We start from the raw sequence: 6,038 nt of genomic DNA on the forward strand, positions 1-6,038 counted from the left end.
AAAGCAGCGTCTCATGCAAATCATCCCACACGCATTTTATGAAGATGCCTCCTTTCCTACTTTTGATTGGGTAATACTTGATGTCATCGTTAGTTTGATTGGTGTTTTTAACTGTCCAGTGAGTAGGGCGTGTCTTTCAACCGTAAGCAGATTTTTTGCACTGGTATCACTGACCTCGACGACGGCGACGTCATACGTCAAAAATAAATTACGATAAATGACGATTTTAGCGATACTTTATTACGACGGCGGCTACATAGACACGATCAAATAAAAACAAAAAAATCAAATAATCATTCTACATTTTCAAAACGTCGAAAAAACGACGGAATGAAAAAAAGGCCCACCCGACGACCCACCCATTCCATTTTTATATATATAGATTTATTTAATGAACATTTTAATCTCCACCAATGTTTGTCATGGATTATTTTTAATTTATTTATTCAATGAAACACTACACTGTTTGTACCCTTGTTTGACTTTATTTGTAATAAAAGCGCTAAGCACTTGACCTATGCCTTTCTGCTGTGTGTGTCCTCGTTTGCCTGGCTCTTCCTCGGGTATGTTATTGACAGTTTGGTTTCAAGTGGCTCCTGGAAGCAACCAGGAGTGTGGAGCTGTCACGGACCATTACACACCGTGTTTCAACAAATATTTGTAACAGCCGACCCCTTACTCAGACCGGCCACTTCACTACCAAGACTTATACATTGGATTACCTGAGGTTTCTTACTCTAATAACAAGCAGTACTCCTTACATGACAAAATAACCGGAAACAGTTATATTGGAAACTGATATATTGGAAAATAAAAGACAGACAAACATTCAATAATAAATATATATGTGTGCGCAAACCACCACTTATCCCAAAAGCACCAGTGACTAATTACTATATATAATAACGCAAATATTTCCATTAAACCCTCCCTTGCCCCTAAACAATGAACAAAAGCAAACAACACAAATACAAACATAGATCTGATAAACACAGCAGTTGAAAATGTGGTGAAAAATGTGTCCCAAAATAAAGTCCAGCGGTATTGAAAACTGGCTGTGGTGATATTGTGCTTCCTCCCGACAACAAAACGACCTCACCATAAACGTCCTGGCAATGGTTGGAATGAATTCGAACCCCGGGGTTCCTCAGCTCTGGCTGTCATGATGTAGGATCAGATGATGAAAAAAGCAAGCAGTGGACTAGAGCAATGATCAGAAGTGATGACTTGATAAGTGGATGGTTATATTGTCCTCTCTCTCTCTCTCCTCGCTTCTCGACTGTCCTCTTTCACCTTTGCTCCTCTTTTTTAAATGTAAAATGTCCCGGATGTACCTGGTGTGTAAACAGGTATTTCCGTCTCTGGGCTGTGGTCTCACTCCATCATCCTTACCCTCTGCACTTACGGGAACAACATTCACTGATGCACAAATAACGGACAGTAAACGGGACGATGAAAACAAAACGCACTCAGCACAAACATAGTATATATTATTATGTAGCCCCGCTACATATTAATAGATCGACAGAGAATTTATTTCAGGTGCTTGTCTTCTTTCATGGAGTAATACAGATTGTGATTTTATGCTGGCTTTCTCATTTCCTTTTCATAGTTGTTTTTCTTTGGGTTATTCCATTTTATTGTTCATATAGTATGAGTCAGACTTTAGTTTGTTTAACTGAGTGGTGTTATATTATTACTAAGATCGAGAAAGATGGGATTGTTTTTATTGCACTAAACACCTTTTAGGTGTTTATTGGGGTTTTTATATTTTTGGGATCACTTTTGTTTAAAAGAACACTTAGTCACAGACCTTCCACAACTATTAACAGCACATCAATCAATGTTTTCTGTATGTGAAGTTGTTGAAGTTCATAAACTACACAAAATACAGCATGGAGGACACTGGATGTTTTTGAACTGTGGACAAACTAAAAGCTGGCAAATTCAAGGGGCAAGGGAGATCTGTGAAAATAAATTGTAAATGCATTCTATGTCGTGTTATAAATCAAAATTATTCATCTTTGCAATGTGGCCTACTAAAATAAATATATTTTAGAATGGTCAGAGGTGGCTTAAATGGGACATATTTCTCTTGATTTTGCGTTATTCAGTATGATTCCTTTGAATCCTTTCTCATCACAAGAACTTTTACCAGTGCATCAAAATCTCTTAATATGCCACACTGCATAGAGAAGAATAACCATTTTACTGATGCTTTGTAAGTGTTATTAAGAGCAAAAAATGCCTTTGTTAAGGTCTTGTTACACACTAATACTGTAAATGCATTTTTGCATTACCTATAGTATTACCAACTTTCTAAGCAATATGAGCAATAAAACACCCCTGTGTACAAAAAATGTGATAGTCTTAAACAAAGAAAAGAGAAGCTCAAAAACACAAAATTGAGCTGTTGTCATTCTTTGTCAATCACTAGGAGAACTTTAGAAGTTTAATGTCTATTCAGATGAAGGAGTATTTGAACTGGTATCTTTTTTTCCTTGGAAACGTGAACCTGTAACGTAATGGTTCACAACTAAAATCGTGAATGTACAGTAGTGTGTGAGTTTTGTCTGAGAGAATACACTCTCCCTATCTCAGTACTAGCTTATTAATACGGTTAATCAGATTTAAGTTAAGCACTTTGAGCTGCCTTGTTTGTATGAAAATGTGCTATATAAATAAATGTTGTTGTTGTTGTAATTTGTGGGAACTTGCTGTTTAACTGCGTCATTTAACAATTAGATTTATGGGCAGAGTTTAAAGAGTGGCCTTGCTGCACCCCCAAAAGATGCACTAGGTTACTAAAATAAATCTCCATTAAGGATATTTTTTGTTGGAAGTTTTTTTAAGGCCAAAGTTAATGTAAATATGTTAATAATCATCAAATACAATAATGAAATTCATCCTACCCTAAGAAACCTTTTCGTTAGAACCTTAGAAAAACTTTCGATGAGAACAGGCAATTCAGTCCAACTAAGCTCGCCATTCCTATCCACCTAATTCCTCCAAAACAACATCAAGTGGAGTTTTAAATGTCCCTAATGTCCTACTGTCTACCACTCTACTTGGTCACTTATTCCATGTGTCTATGGTTCTCTGCATGAAGAACAGCTTCCTAATGTTTGTGTGAAATTTACCCTCAACAAGTTTGTAGCAGCGCTACTTAAATTTGCCTACAACTCCCAGCAGCCCAGGCAGGATTATGCTATTGGGCAGATTCAGAGGGTGCAGGGTTGCTGGGAAGAAGGTTAATTCGGAATGCAATTTAAAAAGGAACCAAACAGACAGCTAGGAGATTGTGATTAACATCGTGTAATTGCCTCTACGCATCACACAAACTGTTGGATTACAGCTTCAACTACCGTGGATTACATTTTCCTCGAAATGTATGTGCTGTCCTGTGCCTGCTTGTCCATGTGGTTTTGTCTTGATACTTTTTCATCTGGGGAGTGCTCCCAGTCACATTGAATCTTCAGGCTGCAATGGGTACATGGTAGGACAAAACTTTACGTTTCCTTCAGAGGGCTGTTCACAGGGTTTTTCATTCCACATCCCATCGCCATGAGTTTCTACTGTATTAGACTGTTTTGGACTTTATTGTAAGTGTTAATTGTTTACTGTAACCCAGCCACAGGAGATGCACAAACCTGTATGTTTCTTCCTGCAGGTTCCAAGCCCAGATAAATGGGGAGGGTTATGTCAAGAAGGGCATCCTGTGTAAAATTTTGCCAGATCAATATCCGGACAACAATACAGATTTCCATATCAAATTGGTTGAAGCATGGGTTAACATTGGAGACCACTAGTACTGTTAGCCAACAGGGTACTGGAGGAAATTGGGCTATTATTGGCAGAAGATGGAAAAGAAGAGTAGGGAGATGTGTCCGGAGACAGGAGGAGAGGAGGAAGGTAAAGAGAGAGGAACTGAGGGTAGGAACTTTGAATGTTAGCAGTATGACTGGCAAGGGGAGAGAGTTAGCAGATATGATGGAGAGAAGGAAGGTTGATATATTGTGCGTGCAAGAGACTAAATGGAAGGGGAGTAAGGTCAGGTTGATCGGAGGTGGATTCAAATTGTTCTATCATAGTTTGAAAGAGAAATGGTGGAGTTATTCTGAAGGAACAGTATGTTAAGAGTGTTTTTGAGGTGAAAAGAGTATCAGACAGAGTGATGATTATGAAGCTGGAAAATGAAGGTGTGATGATAAATGTTGTTAGTGCATATGCCCCACAAGTTGGGTGTGTGATGGATGAGAAAGAAGATTTCTGGAGTGAGTTGGATAAAGTGAAGTACCCAAGGGACAGAGAGCGGTGATTGGAGCGTATTTCTTTACTGTGTAGTGTATGTAAATAATTATTACCGTCAAGATACTGAGGAGGACATTTGCATTCATGTTTTTGTGCAATATTGTTTATTTCTCTTCACTATTTCATGAATATAGTCTTTATTTATTGATTTATTGAGCCGCTTATCAATGTCTGTGTGAGTCAGTATGTGTGTGCCAGGGTCAAGGCTGGATGTGTTCCTGGGGTCCCCCACAATAAAATAAACAAATCACAGACGGTGCAGATCTTAGCGTTCTTCCATCTGCTGCATTTTCCAGATGTGTCCCTGTATTCGTGATGAACTCATTTTATAGTCACGGTCTCGATCCACTGGGCTAATTCCTTTCATAATTTTAAACACTTCAGCAGTGTCATCTTTTAATTTCCTTTTGCTTAAACTGAAAGGGCTCAGCGCTTTTAATCTTTCTTTGTACTTCATCCCCTGTAGTCCTGGAATCAACCTAGTCGCTCTTCTCTGGACTTTTGCTAGGGCTGCACACAGTACTCCAGATGAGAACTCAGCAGTGTGTTATAAGGGTTGAGCATAACCTCCTTGGGCTTGTACTTTACACATTAGGGCGCTATATAACCTGACATTCTGTTAGCCTTCTTAATGGCTTCTGAACTGTCTAGCAGCTGAGAGTGTCGCATCCACTATGACTCCTAAATCCTTCTCATAATGTGTACTTTCAATTTTTAGACCCCCATTGTGTATTTAAACTTGACATTTCTACATCCTACATATAATACTTTTCATTTACTGACATTAAATTTCATCTGCCACAAATCTGCCCAAGCCTGTATTCTGTCCAAGTCCCTCTGTGATGATTCAATTGATTCTTGATTATCTGACAATCCTCCTGGCTTGGTATCATATGCAATATTAACCAGCAGCCCCAGCACGGACCCCTGCTAAACACCACTTTTAACTTCACCCAATTCTGATAAAGTTCCTCACATCATCAACCTTTGCTTCCTGTATTTTAGCCAATTCCACACCAATCTACACACCACACCCAGAGCTGTCACTTCTTGTAGTTTGATGCCCATCCCCTCATGTGGCACCATATCAAATGCCTTCTGAAAGTCCAGATAAATGATCTCATATGCTCTACTCTGATCGAATTCTTTTGTTGTGTTGTGTGGAAGCTGGAATCTATCCAAGAAAGCATCAGGTTCAACGTAGTCCATCACAAAGTGAACACACACACACATACCAGGGTCAATTTTAGCATTGCCAATCCACCTAATCTACATTTCTTTTAAAACAGTTAACAATCAACCCCAGAATGCACCAGAATTTTATACCATACAGACATTTTCTAACTTTGTTTACAAAATAAGAAAGGGCTTATTTTGCGACAATTACAATAAGCAGACAAACAAACAAACAAAAAAGTTTTTCTGTTATTTCAGTATTGTCAATGGTGTACTTTATCGGAATTTTAAAGATTTAAATGTGTTGTTGTGACATTTAGTTTATATTTTAACTTTATATTACCAACAATTTATGATTTTGACTTCAGATATAATGTAAATATGTAGTAGTAAAGTTGTTATTATAAAAAAATGCAATTATTTTTTATGGATTCCTATAGCCTAAATGTCAAACTGCACTCGTGATTTGATTTTTCTTATTTGTATTGCTTGACATTACATTTTTTAAAGAAAGCCAGAAGAACATAAATTGAGAGAGACAATCTAATCAC

This window comes from Erpetoichthys calabaricus, chromosome 3 (assembly GCF_900747795.2).
Source record: "Erpetoichthys calabaricus chromosome 3, fErpCal1.3, whole genome shotgun sequence".
NCBI classification, from domain to species: domain Eukaryota; kingdom Metazoa; phylum Chordata; class Cladistia; order Polypteriformes; family Polypteridae; genus Erpetoichthys; species Erpetoichthys calabaricus.